Raw genomic sequence first — 20874 nt, forward strand, 5'->3', positions numbered from 1 at the left:
GATCTCTTTTTACTGATTCTCAATAGAATTGTCTGGCCATTCGTATACTCTGTATCTGAAATTCCCCCAATGTTGTCAGATTTTTGAAGATATAAATTTATGTGCACTACAGTTTTGCATAGAGAGAATTTGTGGTTGAAAAGAGATCATGGTACCCTATTTTAATTAATCTCAAAAAATAAATAACACATTATTTCTAGAACCATAGACAGTCATATCTACACAGAACAATAATAGTTCAGATATGTAAAAACTATTATTAATACTCTCAGAATATCCTGTAAGGTAAAGAAAACATATTCTGCTGATTTATTTCTTTCTGAGACTTTTCCTCTGATTCAATGTAATCATGTTGATAATATACTTGTTTTAGCGTGTTTTCACTTTTATGGGTTTTCAGGGGGATTGTTTGTTTTGTTCTGTTTTGTTTTGTTTTCTGAAAGGCCAAATCTCTCATTTGGTTACTCTTTTCCAAAATGTTTTTTTTTTAAATACCAGGTATGTTTTGACTTAATTTTTTGCCCAACTGGTTTATAAACAGTCTCTGAGTCATATGGTGACATATTGTTTCCAAGAGCATGCCTAAGTATTTTCAGGGCAATTACAGACATTTTGTAGGAGTGGTTGCTCTTTTTTTGCAAAGAACTGGCAAAGATTTTTATTTCAAATATTATAAACCAATATACTGTTGATGTCTATCAAGAGTTATCAAGGAACTCCTCCACAGCAGCTGACATGGGATGCTCGGGAGAATAGCCGACTTCTCTCTGGAAAATGGATTAGGAGGGCTGGTGTATATCTGTCGTGGAAAGAACAGGTCGTGTTTCCCTCTGGAACCAACCATGTTGCTGATGGACACAGCTTTGTGGAGAATGTTTGACTCTCAGGCCACTTGGAAACCTTCTGCCTTGGCAATATCTACCTCTTTCATTTAAGACTGTGGCAAGGTTAATAATATTTACACATACTTTTCTCCGTGTTGCGAGACATTAGTATAAACTGGGACATGCTGGCTTGTCGATTTCTAAAGTGAATCCGTTTATCTTTGGTTTAGCCTGAAATTGCAGCAGAGAGTACGTTTCCTCCTGGGATCAGAATGTAAAATAACTGAAGCAGATTGAAGCTGGCAGTGACTAATGACGTCTCTGCATGGGTCAGCAAGTCAGTGGGTCTCTGAGTATCAGGTAGGAAGAGCTGGAGTAGCCAGAGCCTCTTTAAGATCAAGGCGTTTCTTCCCTTCCCCCTTGAGCCCAGCTCCAAAGTGGGCGCGGGACTTAAATAGTCCTCCTCTGTTCTTTCTAAAGACATCAGATTCACAGTATACAAAGTTGTTATGTTACTGATAATTCCCAGCTAGCTTCCTTGTTTAATGAGCCATTTCAGCTGCCTGAAGGTATTCTACATGCAATAATTTTCATCAGTCGCATAAAATTTATGAAGCTGAGTGTCCAGTGAAAATTAGCATGAATTAGAACAGTTTCTTTGAGGACTCCTCGAGCCGTTGGCTCCCTTGTTCCACCACTAGTATTCTCGAAAGTACTCTGCATCGGTGACAGACGTCAGAATGACCACCTTGTCCCTTAGAGTCTCAGTTTGCAGGACTGCGGGTGGCTTCACTTGTTTTGTTTTGCTTGTGGTCAGTATCTGCATATATTCTCCTATATCCCTTCAACAGACACACCTTTACTTTAGAAAATACCAGAGTGATTTCTTTATTTCTCTCTTGAAATGTTTTACTTTTGCAGCTATTTTTTAAGCTTTAAAACGGTTTCGGGAACCCACAGCATCCCATTGAATTGATGAGATTACATGCCTACCATTTGCTTGGCGCATTTAGAAATATGTTTTGAAAGACGTCACTGTGCTCCCTCCCCTCGGTTCATCTCTCACAGTCTGTGCCCACACGGAGAGCAGCAAGATTTGTGTTTTCCAGCTCATTAAACTGACAGCAGAAATTAGTTTCTGGTATTAAAAACTAAAAAGTTAAATTACAGCTACACGTGTCCTTTATGCAGTGGGCTGTGTGGAAGATGTTTGATTTTAATGTTTGCTATAATGGAGAATTTAAATTACAATGTTTGTCAAATCTCTAATCTTCGTTACAGGGCGGAATATTAATTAGGCTTTTAACTACGAGAGGTAAATAAAATGGGCATCCACCATGCGCCCAGGGGTAAACTGCAGATTACCCAGAACACACTAAATGTCAGTTTTGTCAAACAAATTTAGAGGAACAGTTAAACTATTAGCTTCCCGTTGTTCTCAGGCCTTTCTTGCAGCAGCGACTGTTTAGAGGAAGATGAAGGGGGTTAGATTGAATCGGCAAGATGAATGAGGAGACCCTGCACTCAATTAACTGATAACTGTCTATTAACTTCTGTGGACGGTTTCAAATAAACAGCCGATTAACCGATGCACTTTGGGGGGACTCGGGGAGCCAGGGCACAGGGGCCGTGAGATGCTCAATGGGAAGGAAATTTTCGGGCTCTCATTTTTCTCTGTCTTCCACTTTCATCATTTTGTCAGAGTTTTCTGCAGGTTTAGAGGATACGCCTTGAGCAGCGGCCCCGCCCTTGTGTTTCTCTTGGTCCATCTTACCTGGAACCCTGACGTAAGCCTCTCCAAAGAGTAAGCAGGGTCCAGGTCGCTGGGAGCCTATCCTGGGGAAAAGAGCTCTGACTCTGAGTTCTTAGGATTCAGGAAGAGGAAGAGTCTCCATCAATGATCAAAGCCAGGGTTTCTTTGCAGCTGAGGGTGTGGAAGGGGTGCTGAGCAGGGAATCCTCACCTGATGGTCCACCGTGCGCAGACTCACAGGGTGCGTGAAGCCTGCCTTGCTTCCCGTGAAGGTGTCATTCCTCAGCTCGGTGTTTTGCTATTGCTGTTTGATTGAAGAATAGTTGATTTACAATGTCATGTTAGTTTCAGGTGTACAGCACAGTGATTCAGTTATACATACATATATACATTCTTTTTCAGATTCTTTTCCCTTATAGATTATTATAGAATATTGAGTAGAGTTCTCTGTGCTCTACAGTGGGTCCTCGTTTGTTATCTATTTTATATCTCATCTCGTGCTGCATTGAGGAAGCATTACATGGTATGATGATTATATTACTCTTGAGAAGAGCTGCACATTTTGATACGAAATTGTTAAAGAAACAGTGTGACTTAAAGGGGAAGAAGGAGATCAGAGACGGGAGAGGGAGGGAAAAACAAGACCAAGAAAATGTGGAAACTGTGAGTGATGATTTCAGGAACTTTAAAGTATTTCTGCTGGTTCTGAACTTACTTTCTTCAAGTATGCATATCAACTTCCTTTTGGGGGGCACGCAGACATTACATAACACGAGCCATTTATCAGGATCCTTGTGTACAGCACAGATTGCTGTAAAAGACTTCTGCTTTTCTTTACACACACATGCACACAAACATATACATAAAGGGATTTCATTTTTCGTATGCTAATTTGAAAAAGCTAAGCAATTTATACTCCATGCTCCCACTGGCTAGGTTGGGGCATCCCCCATGTGGAAATGTCCCATCGGGAGCAATTGGCATGAGAGGATTGGGAAAAAGCACAACACACAGTGGATGGGTTCCCTAAATCCGTATTATTATTTTGAGTTAGAAAAGCTATAGTCTCTCCTGAAAAAGCCTCCTTTGAGGAAGAGCCAAGACTTTCTCTAGCTCTTGGGTATCAGTTTTGATACCTGTGACTATAATTGCTGCTTTACTTTATAAAAAGAGTGTTTTCTTTGATCATCCCTTGAATTACCTATCTAAAGATCATTGATGTTTTTAATACCTAATTTTACTTTGGATTATATGTAAGCATTTATGTGCTGATGGATGCTGCATCTCCTTTATAACCGTTAATGAGAACCATCAGAGTAAGGGCAGTTTACTTATCAAATACTGCGAAACCCTCAGGAGCTAAGATCCCAATTACCAAAGTTATAGCAATCAGGTGGAATAATACTCAAGTGATTGCCCTTGAAAAATAGAGACATTTTGCTTAACCTGAACTTGAACTCTCTTTCTTCTGTGCTCCCCACACCCAAAGGTGCTGCTGATTTAAGAGGGTGTTTATTTTGCAAGCGACAGTTAGAGGCATTCGTTATAGAAGAGTAGGGAGAGCATCATTCAAATGATGGTCCGAGTCTGTTCTCTCATTTGCCTGTGTGCCCTGGTACCATGTAGAGTCTGTATCAAACGCACCTTACTGAGGCTCTCATTGCCTCTGTGGTGGTTTTCCGTGCCCATCTATCCTGGCAGCTTTAAGCTTCTCAGACAGGACAGCTGATGTCTTCACCCATATCCCCAGCTGCTAGCACACTGCTGGGCTCGCAGTGCTATGGACTGCTGAATGAACAAATACTAGAAAACATAGAGTGAAGGACATCTTTCGTGGATTCTCAAATATCCAGGAACAGCAGCATTATTTGAAACAGCAGTCAGCTGTTAGAGAAGGGTTGTCTCATTTTCCCTCCTAGCTACTGAGTCCTTCCGAAGTGTCAGGAAGTGTACTTCACCTGTATTCTCACTTAATCCTCGTAATCATCCTACAACATATGTGATACACTCTCCCCATATGGGGAAACCCAGACTTAAGAAAGCGTCTGTGTCTTTCATACAGAAAACCAGAACTGGCAAAATATGTGTATGGGGGAGGGGGGTGTCTCCTCTGGTTGCTGCTATTTACTCAGTGAAATAAGAGGTATTCACCCGACAGAGGAGAGGGGGGATCTTGGAGGTATGAAGAGATGAGAGAAAATGGAAAATTCTTTTTCCTAAAATCTAATTCCTATTATATTATTTTCTGCTCAGTGTAGCTTTTCTTGTCTAAGTATTACCACCCACCTTCTCAACTTCACCTCCAAAGCCTTCCATGGAATAACTCCTGGCCTTCACTGTACGTAGGCAGCTCAAACCCTATGTGTTTTGCTGAAAGGTGGTTGACTTATTACGAACTCCAAGGTGCATAGCCATATGATAGTAATTGTAAGAATTAACGAATGTATTTCGTTGGAATGAAATGTTAAGGGAGCTTCAAGTCAATGGCCTAGAGTTGCTGGTTAGAAATTCAACCCATCTTTCCAGTATACGTTTTAGCAAATAGTTTTCAACTCTGTCCGTCTTAATATAAGCCTCAAATATTACAGAGCCTTTTCACGTAATTGTTGTAGTTCTCTACGTCGTTAGCAGAATGAAACGCTGAGCATTCTCTCTGTGACTCAGGGAGCAGAACATTCCCTGGCGCAGCCACCAAAGCAGCCCAAAGTCACAAGGTTGAAAAAGAAATGTGCATGTGACTGAGGATGATTTGGGCTGTTTTTGCTGTTCCCCTCACCCCCAGGAGTCTTAACTGCTCAAGCCAATACCCCACACAATATGAATTGTGATTTATATCAGCTGCCATCTAAGTTTGCTGTCATGCCATTTAATGGGGAGGTAGGTGTTTTATAAATTAAACAAAGCCATGAATCTCTTCTGTGTATATAGCCTATGCAAGGGAAGCTTTCAAATACCTCCTACCCGCGTCCCTTCCCCCTTAACTCTTTGCTGTGCGTGAAGAAACGCCATAGCATGACACAGACAGGTCATTATGTTTGAATTAGTTGGGAGTGGGGAGGGGGAGGGCAGTATTTCTGTTTGCTTCAGAAATCGAAAGAAAATGCAGTACCTGCTGGATACATCTCCCCTGAAAGTTGCCGGCACTGTTCACAAGACAGCTCCCAGATAAGCAGAGGGCTTCTCTAATGATTAAACCCGATTTTTCTAAAATGCTAATTAGCTAGAGAAGGATAATTTGAAAGTCCGTCATACTTTGCTGGAAATGTCTTTCATGTCTGTGTTATTTGCTCCTACGAATCACGCAGCCATCACCTGAGTTGGCTCAGTTTCTCACTTTTTATTTAAACCATATGACTCTTCAATCACAAGAAAAGAGGAAAGACCATTAATGAGGAAAAGGAGAATCCCCTTTGCAGGATGAAGTGCTCAATTAAAAGGAAGGCTATTTTTCTATTTGTAGAAATCAGCTTCATTGTTACTTTTGAGCTCTGCATTTGGAACAATCACTTCAGTGGGTTCGTATGGCAAGTGCATCTCAATTCACTTTTCTGTGAATTTCCATTGAAACGTGGAAAACCCCAATTATCGCTATGAAAGTTCTGGCTCTGAGCTTGTCAAGCTAGAGGCCTTGGTCAGAATGTATTGGGAAAAATGAATTAAAGGGTTGGAGACCTGGCTACCGTGCTGGTCGCCTAGCCTTTCGTAGGTGTGTCTTCATTCATAACAGGGGTTCACGTGTTCCACCCGCCCTCACTTGTTGAATAAGCCATTCATCCTGTGGAATCTCCTGCATTCTGAGCTTTGCTGACCTGTTCTTGGTGTGTCATCTAAGGTGCCTTTCACCATCTGTGCTTACTGTGATCTGGGTGAGAGCGGGAGGCTGAATCAGATTCAGGCTTCTTGTTTTGGTAGGAACTGCTTGTGGTCATGCTTTTACTTCCCATCACGCTGCATCGGGAAGCACGTAGCGCTCAGATTGTTTGGCGGGTGGCGGTTTCACCAGCCTGATCCATCCATTACAAAGTTCCACTTCAGCCTTTCACTTAATGGCTTTTTAAGCTACTGATGATGATTGCCTAGATCTATTATTTTATTAGGGGTTTCAAAATGGTGACATCCTAATTCCATCACTCCATCCATATTTATTAAGTGCCATCTCGGCTCAAATATTTGGTTATTCTGAAATACAGTTCCTATAGGAAACTCGAGATAAACGTTTAATTCATTCCCTTTATTTTCTAGTTTCAGAATGAATCGGTGTCATAACAACTTTATACAGTAACCAGTAGTACCATTATGGACTCAGGGATTTTTACCTATTTAATATGTTTGAACGCTTTACAGTAACTAGCGTTTGCATGTTGAGAGCATCTCCTCTTTGGCCAGGAGGAGCCCCTTCAGGTTGTCTCTTGTGTTCTTTCAACATGACTCCAGAAATCTTTGGAGCTTCCTTGCTTTCTGGTCCAACAGGGTGGTCTCAGCTAATCTTATTCATTGTCTGCCCCATGACTGGAATCAGCCATTTCTGCAAGAAATCTTGGGGGTTTTGGTAGGCAGTGGCACTTAGAGAATACATTCTGGCTTCAGGGGTGCTCATTGGACCTGGTTGCTTCTAGACCTACGTCAGCTACTGTCACCACCATCTTAAACCCTCTTGTCTGTGTATCTTTTTGCTGTACCTGAGAAGCCAGCATCTAATTCATCCCCTTTGTCACTAGGAAGAGAAAGAGCACCAGGCATAATAAAGTATAGGGGAATATCTTTGTAACCTCTGGGCAGGGAATGCCCTAAAACCATCATGGACATAATCATACACTTTTGTATACCAAAGGACACCATAAACAAAATTTTAAAACAAGCTATAGAAGAAAATATTCTTAATATTTATATGTCGAAGCACTAGTGGCCTAACTGTAAAAAAATATCTAGACATCAATAAGAAAAGACAAACCCAAATGTACAAATGGATATAAAATATACATAGGCAACTTACAGAATACCAATGTATGGCTAAGTGACATTTGAAAATATATTCAACCTCACACATAATCAGTTATATGCAAATCTACACAATATGACATGCCATTGTTTTACCCATCAGATTGGCAAACATTTTTAACTGATATCAAGTGTTGGTGAGTATGTGGGAAAACACAACTTGCTAAATATGATAATTTAGTACAACTTTGGTGTTACTGTTGAGATTTCATTTTAATTTTGAAAAAAAATTCCTGTCTCCCATCAACCCCCGCTGCCTCATACACACATACATAATAAATAAATAGCATATAAAGGCGAGATTATTTGCTTTTCACATTTCTAATAACAAGTAAGAACCTTTTGCTACCAGTGTACCAAAGTACTAAAGTAAATGTAGTTTGCTTTGCCTTTATCTGTAAAAAAGAGAAACTTACAAATTCAGAATCAGAGGTAAAAAGTTTTAAGTGTGATTTTTGTATCTTTCCATGGGGGAAAGAATATTTTTGTCAATAAAGTGACCACAGTTTAGAATAAGTTAAGAAAACATAGGCCTGGATTGGGAAGAGTGGTTGGTAGATAAATGGATTTTTAGAAAGGCCCAATGGCCAGTCAGATGGCCGTAGGGATGCCTGTAAGTAATGAAATATTAAAGCTGGTGCTTCTGCAGCAATCTCTCTCAGTTGCTGTGTTCCACACAGGTTGCTAGAGCCCCAAAAGAAATGGGCTGTATTTGCCCCTGAATAAATTAACCAGCAGCTGTATTTTACACTTGGAATAGAACGATTTTGTGAAAAGTTTTCATTCTATGTGTTTATGAGCTTCTTGGATACTTAGTTCTGCATATCCAAGGGGTCACCTGGATTTTTTTATAATGTCCCTGGTTAATTCGGAAACAGAAAACACAGTTTTCTTGTTTATTGGACTCTGATTTCCCTGCATGATGACACCAATGGCTTGCTCTGTTTTTCATAGGCATTCCAATTTTGTAGTGAGCTTAACAAACTTCGTCAAGAGGAAACTGGAGGTACTATTCCGATATGACACGCATTAAAAATTTCTCTCTTTCTCACTCGTATTTATAGTCTGATGGAGGATCAACAGTGTACCAATTTAGTCTTGCGGCAGAGGGACATTTTTGAAACCATTAAATCTCAAGATAATGTGCACACACAGAATTCAGCCACATAAGCTGACTGTGAGTGGGGACCCGCTAGCACTAATGTCACTTTATTCCTGTTTTGCTCTGTTGTGGATTTTACCCATTTCCTATTTTCTGTGCCATCGCTGGTTCTAGTCCCTGTGGATTCATATTGCCCTGATGCGAGAAATAAGACTAAACAAAATATTACTAAGACTGACAGATACTGCATCTATTATTTTTACTACTGGCTTTTTTTAATGTTTCAAAATCTTAGGCTGATCTGGGAAATTACAGTAGGCGCTCGTATGAGCTGTGAGTTACTCCCGAGTGGAAGATGTGTGTGTCAGGAGAGCAGAGTGTGTGTGTGCTCATTGGTCCTTGCTGCAGCCTGTTTTTGGATGAGGCCAGCTTAAAAACATCACCAGTCAGTTATAAAACAGGCGCTCTCACCCTCCGGGCCAGATAGAAAATGGGGGAGGGTATGGGGAAAAGTTGGGCTCTCAAGGAATTTCTCTTTGGTAGGAAAGGTAACCAGGGAGGTGGGGAAGATGACCAAGCAGATAGAAAAAACAGGGGAGAGTGATAATTAAGTGCATTTCAGGATTGACCCAGCAGCTTTTCCTCCAAGGCTGTTATAGGGATAATGTTAAGTTCAAGTTACCCAAAAAAAGAGTTGTGGGTTTTTCTTTCAATTCCTCTTTTATCACTTAGAAAAATACATCTACATCCATGTTTTGTGTTTTCAAACGGTCAGGGTCCTTTTCATTCTTTCCACAAACTGAAAAGCTATAGGATTGAGCCCTGAGAAGTGCATGTCAATTCCAAGTACTGACCCAGAGACCTTTAGCTTCATCAGCTGTGCATCAGAGTCACTGTCTCTCTCTGTCTCTCCCTCTCACACACAAATATGTTCATCCCATATTTTTATAATTAGGAAATAATATTATGATTAATCAGATAACCAGAATAAGAACAAATAGAAATATTTGTTGAATGCCTACCACAGGCCAGTACAGTTCTAGGACAGGGCATATACAGCAAACAAAAGAGGCAAAAGCCTTGTCCTCATGTAGCTAATGCTAACATTTGCCAAGAAGCATAGTGAAACACCTGTGGGCTGAGAATAAAAACAATGTTCCCCAACCATATCCAGATAATGTTTTCCAATCCGAGGTTCCTTTGAAACTCAAGGGTGAGGAAAAGTTTTATCAGTCGAACACTCTACGGTTAAAAAGCTTTAGGTACTTGGACTCCCTCCAGAAAATAACAGATTCTATTCTTAATTCTGTTGATTCCAAAAATAAAACATAGGATATTGGAATTATGTTGTTCCCACATGAGTCCATGAATTTTCTTGCAATAAATAACACGTCCCCAATCCCTTTATTTATTGTAATTTGTAATAATAACTGTCATCATCAGAGTCATACAAAAGATATACACATCATGATTTTGAGGTGATCCTGGATTGTAATACATGTAATTTCAACTTGTTTTCAAAGAGAGCCAACCTTTTCCAGATATTTCCTTTACAACTTCTAAGTTTGAGAAAGACTAATTTTTCATTAAATTTATATAATATGACTCTGTTATTTGAGCCTCTTCAACATGAAATACCCATGGTTATGGTATGTGTACATGGGTACAAAGAGAGATCCTGACAGCTACTAGCCTAAGAGGTCCGCAGGTTCTTTGCTTCTCTTGGCTGGTGTGTGTTCCTTTCAGACACCCTGACTGGTCAGTGGAGCATTCTAGGGCATCTTTGCCTCTAGCTAACCCAACATAAAGCTGTAGCCTTAAGTAATATGTTAATAAAATCGGCCCCCACTCCTCAGTTGCAGGGGAGGAAGGCCAGTGTCGAAGGCCCCCTCTCAGTCTGCCTGAGGCAACTCCAGCCTATAAATTTATCTCATCACAGGGTCAAGAGATAAACTCTGAAAAAGAGACCCAACCAAGATCAAAACCCTGACTTGTCTCAACGTGAAACTCTATTCTTTGTGATTAACACGCGCCATGTTCACTAGTCAGTGGGAACCAGAAGGCAGCTGGGTGGGGAATGAGTGTGTCCATAGCGCTGTGTCTGCAAGACATGGACGCAGTGGTTTCTTAGGTGATGATACAGTGAGCAGTGAAGTTAGAAGAACACTCTTACGTTGGTCGTCGGCCACAAAGTCCCAGCTGGCAAAGAAAACTAGTCTTTATTTTCTGTGTCCAGATATAAGCAACCAATAAAGTTTGCTTAATGAGGCCAATAACAGTCTCATGGAGATGGTTTTATCTCAACACAGGAAACGATGCCAGAGGTCTAGAGTTGTCTGGCCATATGGCCTTGGGAAACTTAACAACACTGTGCCTCAGTTTCCCTCTCTCTAAGATTGGGATAACAACAGTAATCTCCTCACTGGGCTGTTGTGAGAATTAAGAGTTAATGAATGTAACGTGCCCGGTTTATCTCAAGCCCTACATAAGTTTTTGTAATTATTATCCTCTTTGTTTTTCTATTAACTGTTATAGTGCCACTTCTTCTGCGTTGAAAGTACTTAAAATGTCGGATCATCTTCTTTTCCTTTTCCTTAAAATTTTGCCTTTAAAAACAACATCATCTGGTAGTTCTCACAGATCCATCTTTACGGAGACAGCCCCCTATTCACTGAGGTTTATTCAGCTGTATCTTGGCAATTTGGTATAATGTATACATTCTTTGACTCAACCAATATCTACTTCATCCCTACTGTGAGAAAAAATTAAATACTTCTTCTCCGTTCCAGCTTCTGCACCAGTCCTTAACTAAGTCGAAGCACACACTTTAATTGTAGAAGCCAGGACCAGAAAGCCATTTGCCTTTTCCTTCTTATGTCTATATGCAATTTGCAAATCCTCGAGTTTTGCCTTCCCTGTAGAATTTTAAACGACAGATCATTTAAGAATGAAGATACCTTTTTTTTATAGCCAACCACTGATCTTCAGGTCAGTGTTACCAAGTCCTTTGTTGGTCATGATCTTTGTTGGCGTAACCCAACATGAAAGGGTCTCTATTAGGGTTGGGAGCGGGGCCAGTCGGGCTCGTTGGGGAACTGTGTCCTATAACCCTGAGTTGCAATAAACCAGGAGCTTGACTAGGGTCCAAATTGAGGTTGACCTTTGGATTCCTTCCCCTTGAATCTGCTTGGTGCACATGGCAAACATGCCCTTCCACCCTGATCTTCTGACAACTGCCACTCAGTTCAGATTCAGGGAGGAAAAGAAGAGGAGGAGTTATTTCTGCTTTCCTCCCAACCATGCTGCCCTTGGGTCTCCTAACTGGTGGCCATTGTCCTGCGGCTCTTCCTCCCATAGGACACGATGCTGAAGACATCATTCTTCACCATGTTTTCTTTACTGGCTCTAAGTCATGCCTGTCACATAGTTAATAACTTGCCAAGGAGTTTTCTTCCAATTACCTTGCCTTTGTTCCTTGTTTTTTATTTTTATGCCAGGGAAGAAATACAAAAGAAATGTTGGAATAGAATAAGCATGAAGGGCCATCCTTTTAATTTGAATTCATCCCACATTTCTTTCCTTCTCCTCTTTTGTTCTAGTTGGGAAATTTAGGGCTCTAACTATCCTTTTTCTCCCTCTTAATTTTTTTTCCAGGCAGTATTGCAGTGTTTTTTTAATAGACTTTATTTTTTAGAGCAGTTTTAGGTTTACAGCAAAATCAAGCAAGAAGCACAGCAAGAGAACAGAGAGCTCCCGTATACACTCTGCCCCCCCCACACACAGCTTCCCCCTCTGTCAACATACTGGACCAGAATTGTACATTTGTTACAACTGATGACACGTCATTGTCACCTGAAGTACCTAGTTTACATTAGGGTCCACTCGGTGTCATATGTACCATAGTTTTTAACAGCTGAATAATGACACATACCCACCATTATAATATCATACTGCCCTAAAAATCCTCTGTTTTTAATTGAAGTATAGTTGATTTACAATGTTGTGCTAATTTCTGCTGTACAGCAAAGTGGCTCAGTTATGCACATACATACATTCATTTTTTATATTCTTTCCATTATGGTTTATCCCAGGCAAACACTGATCTTTTTATTGTCTCCATAGTTTTGTCTTTTCCAGAATGTCTTGCAGTTGGAATCATAGAGCAGGAAGCCTTTGCAGATTGGCTTCTTCACTTGGTGATATGCATTTATGTTTCCCCCATGTCTTTTACAGCTCGATTGCTCATTTCTTTTCAGTGCTGGATAATATTTCATTGTCTGAATGGACCACAGTTCATTTATCCATTCATCTATTGAAGGACATCTTGGTCACTTCCAAGTTTTGGCAATTATGAATATAGCTTTTAGAAACATCAGTGTGCCATTTTTATGTGGACAGAAGTTTTCAGCTCCTTTGGGTAAATACCAAGGAGCATGATTGCTGGATCATATGGTTTCTATTCTTTTGAACTTATCAAGGTGTGTTTTATAGCCCAGAATGAGCTCTATCTTTGTGAATATTCTCTGTAAACTTGAATATGTGTTCCAGTATTGTCGGATGAAGTATTCTATAGATGTCATTTATTGATATATCAGGTTGATTGATGATGCTTTTGAGTTCAGCTATGTCCTTACTCATTATCTGCCTTATGAATCTGTCCATTTCTGGTCGAGAGGTGTTGAAGTCTCCAATGATAGTAGTGGAATCATCTATTTCTTCTTGCAGTTCTATCCAGTTTTTCTTTTTCACATAGTTTGATGCTCTGTTTTTGGGCACATACACATTAAGGATTGTTATGTCTTCTTGAGAACTGACCCCTTTATCGTTACCTAATGCCCTTCTTACCCCAGGTAACTTTCCTTGCTTTGACATTTGCTTTGTCTGAAATTTAAAAAGCTACTCCTGCTTTTTGATTACTCTTAGCAGGTTATAACTTTCTCCATCCCTTTACTTTTTTTTTTTTTTAAAGCAAACACTGTTTTCTTTCTTTTAATATTTTATTTATTTATTTATTTGGTTGCACCGGGTCTTAGTTGCAGCATGTGTGCTCCTTAGTTGTGGCATGCAAACTCTTAGTTGTGGCATGCATGTGGGCTCTAGTTCCCTGACCAGGGATCGAAGCTGGGTCCCCTGCATTGGGAGCTTGGAGCCTTAACCACTGCACCACCAGGGAGGTCCCTGCATCCCTTTACTTTTAATCTACATGTATCTTTATTTTTAAAGTGGTTTTCTTCTAACAACGTATATTAGTCAGGTCTTGCCTAAAGTTAGCAATAAGCATTTACAACCAAATCAAGTCCACTTGCAAATAACACTATAGTGCATCACAGTGTAAGTACTTTAGAATAATGAAATATGCCTAATTCCTCCGCCATGTCCTTTGATTCATTCTATCATTCACTTCACTCATACATAAACTATAACCATCAACAATATTGTCGCTGTTATTATTTTGAACAAACTGTTATTTGTTAGAATTAAGAATAAGCAAAATAAAAGTTTTTATTTCACTTTCATTTATTCCTTCTCTAATCCTCTTCTTAATGTAGATCTCCTTCTGACCTATGTCATTTTCCTTCTTGCTGAGGAACTTCTTTTAAGATTTCTTGCAAGGCAGGTCTGCTGGCCACAAATTCCCTCTATTTCTCTATTTTTTATTGAAGTATAGTTGATTTACAATATTGCATTAATTTCTGCTGTACAGTAAACTGATTCAGTTATACACATATATACATTTCTTTATATATTCTTTTCCATTATGGTTTATCACAGGATATCCTCAATTTTTGTCTGAGAAAGTTTATTTTTCCTTCAGTTTTGAAGGCTAATTTCACAGGGTACAGAATTCTAAGTTGGTGGTATTTTTCTCTCAACAGTTTAAATATTTCACTCCACTCTCTTTTTGCTTGCATGGTTTCTGAGAAGAAGTCAGGTATAATTCTTATCTTTGCTACTCTATAAGTAGGGTTTATTTTTCCCCTTGGGCTTGTTTCAACATTTTTTCTTTGTCTTTGACTTTCTGAAGTTTGAATACGCTAGGTGTAGAATTGCTGGTATTTATCCTTCTTGGTGTCCTTTGAGCTTCTCAGGTCTTTGTTTTGATGTCTGACATTAACTGGGGAAAATTCTCAGTCACTGTTTCTTTGGCTAATAGAAATAGTGACTTCTCTTTCTTCCTTTCTTCTTCTGGTTTCTCACTATACACATGTTACACCTTTTTTAGTTGTCCCAAAGTTTCAGGATATACTGTTATCTTGTTTTACAGCCTTTTTTTCCCTTTGCTTTTTTGTTTTGGAAGTTTCTATTGTCATATCCTCTGGCTCAGAGAAGCATTCCTCAGCTGTGTCCATTCTCCTAATGAGCCCATGAAAGGCATCCTTTGTTTTTGTTGCAGGTTTTTTTTTTTATCTCTAGCATTTCTTTCTGATTCTTAGAATTTTTCACCTCTCTGCTTTTGTTTTCCATCTGTTCTTGCATGTTGTCTACTTTCTCTATTAGAACCTTTAGCCTATGACTCATAGTTATTTTAAATTCCCAGTCTGATAATGCCAACATCCCTCCCATATGAGCCTTATTCCAATGCTTCCTCTGTCTCTAAACTGTGTTTTTTTGCCTTTTAGTATGCATTGTAATTTTTTACTGATGTCCAGACTTGATGTACCAGGGGAAAAAGACTTCTGCAAATAGGTCTTTAGTAATGTGATAGTAAGGTGTTGGGGGAGAGGAGGTGACCTATGATTGGGTCTCAATCTGTTAGTGAACTTGTGTCCCTGAGCTGTGACCTGCACAGGTGCTTCAGTGCCCTCACCTTGGGTGGACAGGATGGCTGGAGACAGCTGGATTTGGATATTTTCCTTGCCCCAACAGGCTCTGCCTTCCTCAACCATCTAGTAAAATAGTATTCTTGAGGGCAAGCCCTTTTAAAAAGCACAGAATGCTCTGGGTGTATTTCAAAATGTCTACTTTCCCCCCTCCTCCTGCTGGAAGCCCAATTTTTTCCTCCAGTCTTCACTTTGAGAATGAGGTAGGGTTCCTGGAGATAAAATTCAAAAAGGTGTAGGGTACCCCTAAGTCTGGACGTCCTTGGAGTTTTTAAGTCTCAGACTTGTCCACACTGACCCTCCAATAATTCAATTCTAGTTTAGATTTATCTACCCCAGTGATGATTCTCACACAGATTTCTGCTCATGGGTTTCTGCTCTGGTGAGTTGTGATTCTCTGTATCCGCCTGTTTGTCTCTGTAATTTGGGGGGCACTGGTTGGCCCTGTGACCTCAGTTATCTGACAAGTTAGAAGGAGTTGTTGATTTTCTGTCTCTTTAGCTTTTTACTTGTTGTTAGGACAGAGTGATGACCTCCAAGCTCCTTACATGCCCAACCATAAACCGAAAGTCCTCTCTCTAATTTTTTATGCTCCATTTTTAGGTGTTGGTAGGAACATTTTTAGTTGTTGTTGTTACTAAGGGTCTTTGAGATTCATTCAATCCAAATTTAGAGATTTGAGATTGAAATATCTCAAGCAAACCATTTGTTTAAAAATCAAAATGGAAAATAAATTTACTTGTGTCTTTAGATAAGATTGCAAAGAAAATTGCCTCCACTTCAGTTTTCCTGCACAAAGCACTATTTCATTAAGTTCACAATATTTTTCTGAGAGTTTTTAAAGTTTTCTTTAAAATATAAAATATAGATCTGAAACACAAAGTCCAAAAGAGAAATAGATAGGAGAAAAAGAGAGAGAATAAATTTCAATTTATCCACACTTACTTCCAACTCCCAATTCTAAATCTACCCTTCCTCAGCCATCTGTAATTATGGACTATAGCATTTAGCTGTGCATGAGGACAAATCAAAAATCCCAAGCAATGACTCAAAACCTCCGTGACCAAGCAAGCTACTTTTGATTAGGAGGTTGCAGAAAAACTGTCTTTTCTAATGCTTTGGTGTGACAATTGTTAATTCAATTAACAAGCGTATTTAATACCACCTGCTTTGTGTAAAGTGTTGGCTAGGTGCTAGTAAATTAATCTTACTTTTTTCAATTCATAATATTTAGTTATGAGGTGATAGAGTATTCACGTTTGAAAGCAACTTGGTGATAATTGTAATGTAAACTTGTGAGGAAATGTAAATTAATGAAATACTTTACTCGATACAGCACATTGTTCTAGAATGGGTACCTTTGGGGTCAAGAGAGATCTGGGGTGCAATTCCAGCTCCACCATTTGGACAACTTACTTAAGTCCTTGAGACTCAGTTCCTCCATCTATAAAATAGGAAGTAAAAATAGCTCTTACCAGGTTACTAGGATTAAATGAGAGGACACTTGCAGAGCACTGCCATACAGTAGTTATGTATTATATGTCAGTTTCCACTCCCCTCCCTTCCAACACAATTAAGTTTCTAAGTGCTGTATTAGTGGAGAGCAGAAGTGTCCACAAACATGCTTTGTTTGGGCTACATAGTCTTTTAAATTTGAATTATTTGACAATACTTAGAATTCAGACAGTTCCTATAAAATCTGGATTTCTGGTTTCTCCTGCAATTTACAATTTCAGGGACCCTTATGGGGCATCCACCCTCTGGAACTGAGAGGCTGTCTCCCCTTCCATTTCTCCAGTGCCCACCACTCCTTATTGCCTTAGACCTGCTTCACTCCCTTGCAGTACCTGCCTGGCTGGCCCCCAGTGAGACATTTGTGTCTGTGGTCAAAGGGTGAGGTTAATGCAGGAAGGCTTGCTGAGGACATGGGAGCCATGTTTTGAAGGTTCACAGACACCGAGTATGTGCTTAACGGACACGAGCCTAAAGCTGTGGGTCTCCAGCTGGACCTCTGCTGGATTTGAGCAGGTTCTCATGAGTCCTTAATGGGCTTCTTTTGTGCTTAAGGAAGATCAGCAGTGGAGTGTGTAGCATGACATCACTGAAATTAGTTCACACACAGAGGATTAGAGAGGAGAAAGATCTTTCCAGTACAAGCTTGGCTTTTATTGGAGCACACATCCGCCCTCCACCACCACCTCCCACCAGCAGTGAGAAGCACTTTCACTGTCATTTCCTAACCTGTAAGGATTAGAGAAACACAAGCAAGAGAAGACGAAGAGGGAAGTCTGGAGAACTTGACTATGTCTCTCTTCACAGGCAAAACAAAAGAAAATATTGGGGCAATTATCTGCATAACTCAGTCCAAAGCAAATTAAAGAAATTCCAGCAAAGGGGGGACGTTTTGCCTGAATGATGGTGCTAATTATCTCGGTCCTCCACTTTAGTGCTCCTGGGGAGACCTGGCTTAAGAATGCTTTTCCAGTGAGCTGGCACAGAAGTGGAGAGCAAATGTACTGTTGTAACTGCAGCTGTGGGTCTGGAGCCAGTGCTACCTCTATCCAGAACACCTGTGGAGAACACCCAAGCCTAGATTCTGCCCCTTAGACTAGCGTGTTTGGCTGGAGAAAAGGGGGCTCTGGAGAAGATGACCAGCATCTGCACGCTGGCACCCAGGGGAGACATGCCAGCTTCCTTTTCAAAACCTTTACAACTATTTTTGTAAATGCATATTTTTTTAATTTTTATTGAAATATAGTTGACTTACAATGCTTTGTTAGTTTCAGGTGTACAACAAAGCAATTCCGTTTTTTTATATATATGTATTATATATATATGAATATATATAAGAATATATATTCTTTTCAGATTCTTTTCCCTTATAGGTTATTACAAGATATTGAGTAGAGTTCCCTGTGCTGTACAGTAGGTCCTTGTTGGTTATCTATTTTATATATAGTAGTGTGTATCTGTTAATCCCAAACTCCTCATTTATCCCTCCCTCTCTTCCCCTTTGGTAACCATAAGTTTGTTTCCTATGTATGTGGGTCTATTTCTGTTTTGTAAATGAGTTCATTTGCATCGTTTCTTTAGATCCCACATATAAGTGATATCATATGATATTTGTCTTTCTCTGTCTGGCTTACTTCACTTAGTGTTACAATCTTGAGGTCCATCCATGTTGCTGCAAATGGCATTACTTCATTCTTTTTTATGGCTGAGTAATATTCCATTGTATATATGTACGACATCTTTATCCATTCATCCGTCAGTGGACACTTAGGTTGTTTCCATGTCTTGGCTGTTTTGAATAGTGCTGCTATGAACATTGGGGTGCATGTATCTTTTTGAATTATAGTTTTCTCCAGATGTATGCCCAGGAGTGGGATCACTGGATCATATGGTAGCTCTGTTTTTAGTTTTTTAAGGAGCCTCCATACTGTTCTCCACAGTGGCTGCTCAAGTTTTATTATACATTCCCATCTTTACAACTTCAACACTGTCACAGAAGTTATAGATCATTTTCATTTTTCTGTTTAAAAATGTATCTTTTTTTTTCCAACAACTTTTGGCAATAAAAAAGGGGCAACTGGGGCTTCGCTGGTGGCGCAGTGGTTGAGAATCTGCCTGCTAATGCAGGGGACACGGGTTCGAGCCCTGGTCTGGGAGGATCCCACATGCCACGGAGCAACTAGGCCCGTGAGCCACAACTACTGAGCCTGCGCATCTGGAGCCTGTGCTCCGCAACAAGAGAGGCTGCGATAGTGAGAGACCCACGCACTGTGATGAAGAGTGGCCTCTGCTTGCCACAACTAGAGAAAGCCCTCGCACAGAAACGAAGACCTAACGCAGCAAAAATAAATAAATAAATTAATAAACTCCTACCCCCAACATCTAAAAAAAAAAAAAGGGGACAACTTATTAATGAAACCCTTCTGCCTTCCAAGTATGAAATCAAAAGATTATTATAACTACGGGCAAGAAAGCATTTGGATTATGTGGCATTTGGAAATGAAAATAAAGTTTATCCATATGGTCAAATGTTGTCAGTGTCTTACACTGCATTAATAATCACCTAATACGGGGGTGATTTTGATCATGCAGTTCATTTTCAATTCTGCTGTGTCCTAGGTTCATCAGAGTCAAGATGATTTGCTAGAAACAGCTGCCATTTTCTTGTGTACATGCTAAGTGCTTAAGCAAAATTAGAATATTTAGGACATTATATTTTCAGTATTACGGTGCTCTCGTCTTCTTAAAGCTTCTTGCTTTATACCTTCTTCTTAAGCATCTCTAATTCTCTTCTTGTCTGTCCTGGGTGCATCAAACAACCTCCGGTAGTAAGAGCTATAAAAATGTGTTTTATCTGTGTGTTCGAATGTCAGTTTCCCTTAGGTTTTTTTGGGTTTTGTCCAGGTCTCTGTAACTTAAGATTATGAGCTTCTGGTGGTTAATGAGCATGATAGAAAGGCCAGGGTTAAACTCTGTCTCCAAAAGAACTGGAACTCTCTCTGCCTTCCAGGGCCTTTTTGCATCTCTTTCACCCAGGGAGGGAGCCTGAGGACTCACCCCTCTGCAAAACTTGGCAGGGAAGTTGACAACTTGACTTTTTTTACCTTCTGCCCTGTTGACCAGCCTTGATGGGGAGCTACTTTGGGTTCATTTGGGACTCGGTCCAGTGTCACAGCCATCTGAGATTCGGCAGATGCCCCTCAGAGGCCTCTGTCCATGCAGGCTGCCTCACAGCCTCCTCCCGTCCCACGCACACTCCAGCGATGCTGTCTTCACACCTCACCTGGGTTGTTCTTTGGTTCTGCAGGGCGCCCCTTAGATTCACTGCTTGGATTATTTCTGTTTTGTATGATGAATATCTACTAGGGGGATCTACTCCTGGACCCTGAATATGGCATGTCAGGAATAGTTTAGTGCAAAGTTAGTAACTGTAGAAGCCTATCAGTAAGTATATTATGACTGCATTGTACTAGGGTCATTGGCCCTTTTACTTTAGCTCATAGTAGGAGAAGTGTAAGGTAATGTTTAGGCTGTACGTTCCTAACATGACTGAGGGTTTTTTTTTTTAATTGAAGTATGGTTGATTTACAATGTTGTTAGTTTCAGATGTACATCCAAGTGATTCAGATATATATGTATACTTTTTTAGATTCTTTTCCCATATAGGTTATTGCAAAATATTGGGTATGTTTCCCTATGCTATACAGTTTGTTGTTTATTTTACATATAGTAGTGTGTATATCTGAACTGTCTGTGTCTGTTTTGTAAATAAGTTCATTTGCATCATTTTTTTAGACTCCATATATAAGTGATATTATAAGATATTTGTCTTTCTCATCTGACTTACTTCACTTAGTATGATAAA

General features: G+C 39.9%; 1 protein-coding gene across 3 annotated transcripts in view; it reads left to right on the plus strand.

Moving 5' to 3' along the window:
• The window catches only part of PTPRM (protein tyrosine phosphatase receptor type M), a 743754-nt gene that overhangs the window by 571846 nt on the left and 151034 nt on the right, over positions 1-20874 (plus strand). The gene's annotated exons all lie outside the window — the stretch shown is intronic.

This window comes from Neophocaena asiaeorientalis, unplaced genomic scaffold (genome assembly GCF_003031525.2).
Source record: "Neophocaena asiaeorientalis asiaeorientalis breed wild unplaced genomic scaffold, Neophocaena_asiaeorientalis_V1.1 scaffold110, whole genome shotgun sequence".
Classification (NCBI taxonomy): Eukaryota; Metazoa; Chordata; class Mammalia; order Artiodactyla; family Phocoenidae; genus Neophocaena; species Neophocaena asiaeorientalis.